The sequence below is a fragment of the Procambarus clarkii genome, chromosome 19 (genome assembly GCF_040958095.1).
Source record: "Procambarus clarkii isolate CNS0578487 chromosome 19, FALCON_Pclarkii_2.0, whole genome shotgun sequence".
Classification (NCBI taxonomy): Eukaryota; Metazoa; Arthropoda; class Malacostraca; order Decapoda; family Cambaridae; genus Procambarus; species Procambarus clarkii.
The window spans coordinates 13454170-13464966 of record NC_091168.1 but is presented as its reverse complement, the minus strand read 5'-3'; the positions used below and the strand labels follow the sequence as shown (position 1 = coordinate 13464966).

General features: G+C 44.6%; 1 protein-coding gene across 2 annotated transcripts in view; it reads right to left on the bottom strand.

The window, feature by feature from the left end:
* The window catches only part of LOC123757609 (kynurenine/alpha-aminoadipate aminotransferase, mitochondrial), a 221862-nt gene that overhangs the window by 183376 nt on the left and 27689 nt on the right, over nt 1–10797 (bottom strand). Inside the window, exon 2 of one of the 2 annotated variants that reach the window (XM_069326948.1) lies at nt 608–750. The exons of the other annotated variant lie outside the window; for it this stretch is intronic. The gene's annotated coding sequence lies outside the window, so the exon portion shown is untranslated. The remainder of the gene's footprint in view (nt 1–607; nt 751–10797) is intronic. 2 annotated transcript variants of the gene reach the window in all.

Sequence of the window (10797 nt, the reverse complement as noted above, 5' to 3'; positions counted from 1 at the left end):
ACAACTAGGTGAGTACAACTAGGTGAGTACACACACACACACACACACACACACACACACACACACACACACACACACACAAAAGGGAGCCTTTTGATAGCCTGGTTTAGGGGGCCTGGTAGCCTGGTGGATAGCACGCAGGACTCGTAATTCTGTGGCGCGGGTTCGATTCCCGCACGAGGCAGAAACAAAAGGGCAAAGTTTCTTTCACCCTGAATGCCCCTGTTACCTATCAGTAAATAGGTACCTGGGAGTTAGTCAGCTGTCACGGGCAGCTTCCTGGGGTGTGTGTGTGTGTGTGTGTGTGTGTGTGTGTGTGTGTGTGTGTGTGTGTGTGTGTGTGTGTGTGTGTGTGTGTGTGTGTGTGTGGTGTGGAAAAAAAGTAGTTAGTAAACAGTTGATTGACAGTTGAGAAGCGGGCCGAAACAGCAAAGCTCAACCCCCGCAAACACAACTAGGTGAATACAAAGGTGTCTGCTGGAGCTGGATGTGACAAAAACTGTTGGGCCTGACAGAATCTCACCATGGATACTAAAGGAAGGTGCAGAAGCACTAAGTGTGCCACTCTCTATGGTGTATAACAGGTTACTGGAAAAAGGAGACTTACCAGAAAGTTGGAAGACAGCTAACGTGGTCCCAATATACAAGAAGGGTGACAGGCAAGAGGCACTGAACTACAGGCCAGTTTCCTTAACTTGTATACCATGCAAGGTGATGGAGAAGATCGTGAGGAAAAGGCTCGTAGAGCATCTGGAGGGAAATAACTTTGTAACGCACCACCAACATGGGTTCAGGGATGGTAAATCGTGCCTCACAGGTTTAATAGAATTCTATGACCAGGCAACAAAAATTAGGCAGGAAAGAGAAGGGTGGGCTGACTGCATTTTCCTGGACTGCCAGAAAGCCTTTGATACAGTACCCCACAAAAGGCTGTTAAAAAAGTTGGAGCAAAAGGCAGGAGTAAAAGGGAAGGTGCTCCAGTGGATAAGGGAATACTTAAGCAACAGGAAACAGCGAGTAACGGTGAGGGGGGAGACATCAGAGTGGCGAGATGTCACCAGCGGAGTCCAACAGGGCTCAGTACTTGGACCCATCCTGTTTCTAATATATGTAAACGATCTTCCGGAGGATATAGACTCGTTCCTGTCAATATTTGCTGATGATGCAAAAATTACGAGAAGAATCAAGACGGATGAAGATAGATAGAGACTACAGGATGACCTGGGCAAACTAGAGGAATGGTCTAAAAAATGGCAGCTAAAGTTCAACTCAGGAAAGTGTAAAGTAAGGAAATTAGGCGAAGAGAGCAGGAGGCTGAACACAAGGTATCATCTGGGAGGTGAAATCCTGTAAGAGTCAAATTGGAGTTCATACCTAGTTAAACACATGACAAAGCTAGAAAGAAGATTCAGCGGTATGCCACCAGGCTCGTCCCGGAACTGAGAGGAATGAGCTACGAGGAAAGGCTAAAGGAGCTGAACCTCACATCCCTGGAAAACAGAAGAGTAAGGGGAGACGTGATAACCACCTACAAAATTCTCAGGGGAATTGACAGGGTGGACAAAGACAAACTCTTCAGCACGGTTGAGACACGAACAAGGAAACACAGGTGGAAACTTAGTACCCAGATGAGCCACAGAGACGTTAGAAAGAATTTGTTCAGTGTCAGAGTAGTTAATAAATGGAATGCACTAGGAAGTAATGTGGTGGAGCTGACTCCATACACAGTTTCAAATGTAGATATGATAGAGCCCAGTAGGCTCAGGAATCTGTACACCAGTTGATTGACAGTTGAGAGGCGAGACCAAAGAGCCAAAGCTCAACCCCCGCAAGCACAATTAGGTGAATACAATTAGGTGAGTACACACACACACACACACTTCCCCCCCCCCCTGTTCCCCCTCCCCCTTCATCCCATACCCTCCCTATCCCTCCTCCTCCTCATCCCGTATCCTCCATGTGCCCCCTATCGCCTTACCCCATACCCTACCTGTCCCCCCTTCCCTTGAATCCCCACCCCCACCCCAAAATCCTCTGAGACCCTGCAAACCACCTCACAGATCTTCACACCCACGGAACAGTTTCCCACACCAGCAGAACGCTGGCCAAGAAGGAGATAAGAAAATGAACAGAAGAAAGTGAGCTGCAAGGCGATGTACACTAACATAGATGGGATTACAAATAAAACAAGTGAACTTGGAGAATGGGCACTAAAAGAAAACCCAGATATAATAGCACTCACAGAAACAAAGCTAACGAAAACCATAACAAATGCAGTGTTTCCAAAGGACTACTATGTAGTGAGGAAAGAGAGAGAAGGGAGAGAAGGTGGTGTAGCTTTGCTGATAAGAAAAGGTTGGAGTTTTGAAGAGATGGTTAATCAGAGCTGCGAAGGTTTCAGTGACTACATATAGCAACTGGAGGACAGAAAATTATAGTAGTAGGCATATATAACCCCCCACCGAACGACAGAAGACCCAGACAGGAATATGATAGAAACAACTTGGCCACCCTCAATATAATAGAGAGAGCAGCTTCTGTGGCTAGCAGGAACGGATCCAGACTATTGATCATAGGAGGCTTCAACCATGGGATGAACCATTTGGGGAACAGAGACCCGCATGGAGGACCAGACACATGGAGAGCTAAGCTGCTGGACGTGGCAACAAGAAACTTTCTAAATCAACACGTCAAGGGACCGACAAGAATGAGAGGAGAGGATGAACCAGCAATGCTTGATCTGATATTTACCCTAAATGAGTCGGATATAAGGGAAGTTAAGTTGTAAGCCCCCTTGGGAATAAGTGATCATAGTGTATTGAGCTTTGAGTACCTGGTTGAGCTAGGAATTATCTCCCCCAAAAAAGAACTGGGAAACAAAGGGCTTGCGTACCGAAAGGGAAACTATGAGGAGATGAATAAATTCCAAAGGGATATACAATGGGACACAGAACTCAGAACCAAATCTGTACAAGACATGATGGACTATGTCACCCAAAAGTGTCAGGAGGCTGTAAGCAGGTTTATCGCGGCCCTACAGGAAAAAAACGAAAAGCAAAAGAAGAATCCGTGGTTTAATATGGAATGTATGAAAGCAAAGGTGCTGAACAAAAGGGCATGGAGGAACTTCCGTAATAACAGAACACCAGAAAGTAGAGAGAGATACCAGAGAACCAGGAACGAGTATGTTAGTGCGAGAACAGCAGCTGAGAAAAGGTATGAAAATGATATAGCTAATAAAGCCAAGATCGAACCAAAGCTACTACACAGTCACATCAGGAGGAAGACGACAGTGAAGGAACAGGTGATGAAACTTGGGACTGGTGAGGACAGGTACACAGAGAATGACAAAGAGGTGTGTGAAGAACTCAACAAAAGGTTCCAGGAGGTCTTTACAATAGAACAAGGAGAGGTCACGGTGCTAGAAGAGGTGGCAACAAACCAGGCGACCTTGGAAGGGTTCGAAATTACAAGAGATGAGGTCAAAAAGCACCTATTGGAGCTGGACGTGAGAAAGGCTGTTGGGCCGGACGGAATCTCACCATGGGTATTGAAAGAGTGTGCAGGGGCACTTTGTTTGCCACTCTCCATAGGGTATAGTAGGTCACTGGAAACGGGAGACCTACCAGAAATATGGAAGACGGCTAATGTAGTACCAATATTCAAAAAGGGTGACAGACAAGAGGCACTGCACTACATGCCAGTGTTTTTAACTTGTATATCATGCAAGGTGATGGAGAAGATCGTGAGAAAAAACCTAGTAACACATCTGGAGAGAAGGGACTTCGCGACAACCTATGAACATGGGTTCAGGGAGGGTAAATCTTGCCTTACAGGCTTAATAGAATTCTACGATCAGGTGACAAAGATTAAGCAAGAAAGAGAAGGATGGGCGGACTGCATTTTTTTTGGACTGTCAGAAAGCCTTTGACTCAGTACCCCATAAAAGGCTGATGTATGAGCTGGATAAACATGCAGGAGTAACTGGTAGGGCGCTCCAGTGGATAAGGGAGTACCTAAGCAATAGGAAGCAGAGAGTTACAGTGAGGGGTGAGACCTCAGACTGGCGTGAAGTCACCAGTGGAATCCCACAGGGCTCTGTACTCGGACCTATCCTGTTTCTGATATACATAAATGATCTCCCAGAGGGTATAGACTCATTCCTCTCAATGTTTACTGACGACGCCAAAATTATGAGAAGGATTAAGACAAAGGAGGACAGCTTGAGGCTTCAAGAAGACCTGGACAAGCTGCAGGAATGGTCGAACAAATGGTTGTTAGAGTTTAAGCCAAGCAAATGTAATGTAATGATGATAGGTGTCGGGAGCAGGAGACCAGATATAAGGTATCACTTAGGAGATGAAATACTTCAAGAGTGAGAGAGAGAGAGAAAGACTTGGGGGTTGATATCACGCCAGACCTGTCCCCTGAAGCTCATATCGAGAGGATAACATCAGCGGCATATGCCAGGTTGGCTAACAATATAACTTACAATATTTATGATTTACCAATCTATGTTACTACATAGACTCTCAATTTCACAATATTGTATAAGCTTGGAACTTAAAATTTGTCAATCTGTTTCATAAATTGATAACTTTGGTAATTATCAATTAATCTTTATTTTATTCACTTAAATATTTTCACATTAGCTACTATATAGTCTTTTTTTGTTACAATATTCCAGCACTTTTATGGACTCTAAAGCTTTTAAGCTTGTACATCTGCATCTCCCGTCCATATTTGTCTGTTCCAATTGTTTATATTGCGGTAGTGGACCCCATAGCCATATTGTGGGTGGTAGTGGACCCCATACCCATCTTGTGGGTGGTAGTGGACCCCATACCCATCTTGTGGGTGGTAGTGGATGCCATACCCATCTTGTGGGTGGTAGTGGACCCCATACCCATCTTGTGGGTGGTAGTGGACCCCATACCCATCTTGTGGGTGGTAGTGGACCCCATACCCATTTTGTGGGTGGTAGTGGATGCCATACCCATCTTGTGGGTGGTAGTGGACCCCATACCCATCTTGTGGGTGGTAGTGGACCCCATACCCATCTTGTGGGTGGTAGTGGACCCCATACCCATCTTGTGGGTGGTAGTGGACCCCATACCCATCTTGTGGGTGGTAGTGGACCCCATACCCATCTTGTGGGTGGTAGTGAACCCCATACCCGTCTTGTGGGTGGTAGTGGACTCCATACCCATCTTGTGGGTGGTAGTGGACCCCATACCCGTCTTGTGGGTGGTAGTGGACCCCATACCCATCTTGTGGGGGGTAGTGAACCCCATACCCGTCTTGTGGGTGGTAGTGGACTCCATACCCATCTTGTGGGGGGTAGTGAACCCCATACCCATCTTGTGGGTGGTAGTGGACCCCATACCCATCTTGTGGGGGGTAGTGAACCCCATACCCGTCTTGTGGGTGGTAGTGGACCCATACCCATCTTGTGGGGGGTAGTGAACCCCATACCCATCTTGTGGGTGGTAGTGGACCCCATACCCATCTTGTGGGTGGTAGTGGACCCATACCCATCTTGTGGGGGGTAGTGAACCCCATACCCATATTGTGGGTGGTAGTGGACCCCATACCCGTCTTGTGGGTGGTAGTGGACCCCATACCCATCTTGTGGGGGGTAGTGAACCACATACCCGTCTTGTGGGTGGTAGTGGACTCCATACCCATCTTGTGGGTGGTAGTGGACCCCATACCCGTCTTGTGAGTGGTAGTGGACCCCATACCCGTCTTGTGGGTGGTAGTGAACCCCATACCCATCTTGTGGGTGGTAGTGGACCCCATACCCATCTTGTAGGTGGTAGTGGACCCCATACTTATCCTGTGGGTGGCAGTGGACCCCAAACCCATCCTGTGAGTGGTGGTGGACCCTATGCCCATTGTATGGGTGGTAGTGGACCCCATACCAATCCTGTGGAGGGTAGTGGACCCATACCCTTCTTGTGGGTGGTAGTGGGCCCCATACCCATCTTGTGGGTGGTAGTGGACCCCATACTCATCCTGTGGGCGTTAGTGGACCCATACCCTTCTTGTGGGTGGTAGTGGACCCCATACTCATCCTGTGGGTGGTAGTGGACCCCATACCCATCTTGTGGGTGGTAGTGGACCCCATACCCATCTTGTGGGTGGTAGTGGACCCCATTCTCATCCTGTAGGTGGTAGTGAACCCATACCCTTCTTGTGGGTGGTAGTGGACCCCATACCCGTAGTGTGAGTGGTAGTGGACCCCCATACCCATCGTATGGGTGGTATTGGACCCCATTCCCATCTTGTAGGTGGTAGTGGACCCCATACCCATCCTGCGGGTGGTAGTGGACCCCATACCGATCTTGTGGGTGGTAGTGGACCCCATACCCCTTCCTGTGTGTGGTAGTGAACCCCATACCCCTCCTGTGGGTGGTAGTGGACCCCATACTCATCCTGTAAGTGGTAGGGGATCCAATACTCATCCTTTGGTTGGTAGTGGACCCCCATACCCATCCTGTGGACAACATGGTTTCAGAACAGGGCGCTCTTGCCTGTCGCAGTTGCTGGACCACTATGATATGGCATTAGATGCTATGGAAGACAAACATAACGCGGATGTAATTTACACAGATTTCGCAAAAGCTTTTGATAAATGTGACCATGGTGTTATTGCACATAAAATGCGTTCAAAAGGAATTACCGGAAAAATAGGCAGATGGATCTACAATTTCCTGACCAACAGAACCCAATGAGTAATAGTCAACAAAATAAAATCCAGCCCATCAACCGTGAAGAGCTCAGTCCCCCAGGGTACTGTGCTTGCTCCAGTACTTTTTCTCATCCTCATTTCGGACATAGACAAGAACACAACCTATAGCACTGTATCATCCTTTGCAGATGACACTAGGATCTTCATGAGAGTAGGCAACATAGAGGACACGGCGAACCTCCAGTCAGATGTAGATCAGGTCTTTCTATGGGCTACAGAAAATAATATGGTGTTTAACGAAGATAAGTTCCAGCTCATGCGCTATGGAAAAAATGAAAATATAAAAACGGAAACACGTACAAAACTCAGGCAAATCATAACATAGAACGAAAAGGCAATGTAAAGGATCTGGGTGTACTCATGTCGGAAGACCTTACCTTTAAAGAACACAATAAAGTAGCCGTCACAACTGCAAGAAAAATGACAGGTTGGATAACAAGAACTTTTCACACTAGAGATGCTATACCGATGATGATACTTTTCAAAACGCTTGTGCTCTCTAGAGTGGAGTACTGCTGCACAATGACAGCACCTTTCAAAGCTGGAGAAATTACTGAACTGGAGAGCGTGCAGAGATCCTTTACTGCTAGAATCCACTCAGTAAAACATCTAAACTATTGGGACCGACTAAAGAGCCTAAAACTGTACTCCCTTGAGCGCAGGCGGGAGAGGTACATAATAATTTACACGTGGAAAATATTAGAGGGGCTGGTCCCAAACCTGCACACAGAAATAACATCACATGAGACCAGAAGACATGGCAGGATGTGCAGAATACCCCCGTTGAAAAACAGAGGTGCAACTAGTACTCTGAGAGAGAACTCTATCAACATCAGAGGTCCGAGACTGTTCAACACGCTTCCACTACACATAAGGGGCATAACTGGCCGACCCCTCACAGTGTTCAAGAGAGAACTGGATAAGCACCTCCAAAGGATACCTGATCAACCAGGCTGTGACTCGTACGTCAGGCTGCGAGCAGCCGCGTCCAACAGCCTGGTTGATCAGTCCGGCAACCAGGAGGCCTGGTCGACGACCGGGCCGCGGGGACGCTAAGCCCCGGAAGCACCTCAAGATTATAGATTTATACGGTAGTGATCCCATACCCATCCTGTAGGCGGTAGTGGACCCCATACCCATCCTGTGGGCGGGAATGGATCCTATAACCATCCTGTGGGCGGTAATGGACCCCATAATAATTCTGTGGGTAGTAGGGGTGGTAGTAGACCCCATACACATCCTGTGGGTTGTAGAGGACCCCATACCTATCCAAAAGGTGGTAGAGGACCCCATACCTGTCCAAAAAATGGTGGATGGCCCAATACCTATCCTTTATGGATCCCATAAGCATCGTGTGACTTGTTTTGGACCCCTATATTCATCCTGTTTGCAGTAGCATTACTCTATTACTCTCTCATCTATCCTTATCTTAATTACGGTATCTGTGCTTGGGGTTCTACTACCCAAAATCATTTACGTTCTCTAATTACTCAACACAAAGCTGCTATTAGAACAAAATCTAACTCTGGCCCCAGACAGCACTCGGTACCCTTACTCAAATCTTTGAACATGTTAGATATTAAATCACTGCACATCCTCTCACGTGTACTCTATATATAAATAAGACTCAGAACTATAATGTCAATATTGACCTTAACAGTTTCCTAGAAGGTTGTAACAGAACCCATGAGCACCACACCAGAAACAAATTCCTATTTGATATTCCACGAGCCCACCTTAACCAAACTAGAAATACTCTACAAATCAAGGGACTCAGAATGTGAAATGACCTCCCCAATCATGTCAAATGCTGTTCCTCCTTCAACCAGTTTAAGAGAAAATCTAAGTACTCTTCCTAATAAACTCCATGTAACCTATCTTACCCCCTAAATGTCAACCTATGTCTTGCTATTTTCAAACAATACTGTTTGTTGACGAAGTTGTATAATTGCTGATTTCTGCCCTGTTCCCCCTACCCCCCTTTTTTCCGTATTTCAACACAATTTATACTTTATTCTCAGTAAGTATTAATCTTTAGTCTAAAGGGTTTTTCTACCCACACCTTGCCCGAAGCGCTGTGAGTATTAGTTACTTTATATATTTTATGTACTAACTCTACCTATAAATCCAACATTATGTTTGTAACTCATCTTCTATGCATGTATTTTTACCTGAATAAACATTTCGATTTTGATTTCATTTTGGTGTACCCCATAGACATTCCAATATACTGTAACATCCTTTTCTGTTGACGTTCCTACAATCCATTCTCTTTTTTCTTTTCAAAGATTTTCAAAGCATAAACTATTGTATATAATCTTTATTTGGAAAGCACCCTTATTATATGTAATAACTATTTATTTATTTATTTATTTATTTATTTATTTATTTATTTATTTATTTATTTATTTATTTATTTATTTATACAAGAAAGTACATTGGGATTGTGAGGATACATAAAATAGTGATTACATTCTTGTAAAGTCACTAGTACGCACAGAATTTCGGGCAGGTCCATAATCTAACAGAAAATTTTAAGTAGGTAAATACTAGCAAAATTTATAAAATGATAACAAGTACATTGCAAGAAAAAATGAGATGAGAGAGATTTGAATGTATATTAAATCACATAAGTAGCTCAGATGGATTGCATTGACAGCTTGAATGGTAATTTAACAAAGATTAATAGGCACAATACAGCATATTGCTAGCACATATAAGAAGACAGCAATGATCACAATGGTAAAGTTGATTTGATTAAGTACATAAAGATAAAGATTGGGAGATTGGGTAACATTAGATACAGAACAATTTTAAAGCACAGCGTAGGAAACTATGAAGATGAAATTAGGTACTTAATTAAAATATATTCTCTGAATATGTTAGATATTAAGTCACTGCACATCCTCTCATGTGTACTCTATATATTTAAAACTCTGAATTGTAATGTCAATTTTGACCTTATTAGCTTCTTAGAAGGTTGTAACAGAACTCATGTGCACCACACCAGAAACAAATATCTTTTTTATATTCCAAGAGTACGACTTAATCAAACTAGAAATGCTCTACAAATCAAGGGACCCAGAATGTGGAATGACCTTCCCAATCATGTCAAAGGCTGTACCTCTCTCAACCAGTTTAAGATGAAAACTAAGTACTACCTAATTAACTCCATGTAACCTACCTTACCCCTAAATGTCAACCCATGTCTTACTATTTTTAAACAATGCTGTTTGTTGACCAACTTGTATATTGGTTATTTTCTACCATGTTCCCCCTTTTTTATCTTTTATTTTGTTTCTTTCGACACAATTTATACTTTAAGTTCAATTACTATTAAGTTTTAATCTAAGTGTTTTTTCCCCACCTCACCTTGCCTGAAACGCTATGTGTACTAGTGGCTTTAGGTATTGTATGTACAAGCTCTATCTATAAATCCAACATTATGTTTGTAACTAATCCTCTATGTATGTACTTTTACCTGAATAAACATTTGATTTGATTTGATAATAATTAAGTAGTAATAATAAACATAATAAGTAATAATAAACTTAATAAACTAATAGTGCTTATTATAATTATAAATCCCATACCCATCCTGTGGGCAGTAGTGGACCCAATATACTCATTCTGTTGGTGGTAGTGGACTCCTTGCCCATCCTACGGGTGGAAGTGAACCCCATACTTATCCTGTGGGGGGTAGTGACCCCCCATAGCCATTCTGTAGGCAGTAGTGGACCCCATACCCATCCTGTGGGGTGCTAGTGACCCCATACACATCTTGTGGGCGGAAGTGGCCCCCCCCATACCCATCCTGCGAGTAGTTGTCGACCCAATACACATCATGTGGGCAGTAGTGGACCTCATACCCACCCTGTGGGTGGTAGTGGATCCCATACCCATCCTGTGGGCAGAAGTGGACCCCATACCCACCCGGTGGGTGGCAGTGACCCCATAGCCATCCTGTAGGCAGTAGTGGACCCAATACCCATCCTGTAGGCGGTAGTGCCCCCATACTAATCCTGTCGGCAGTAGTGTACCCC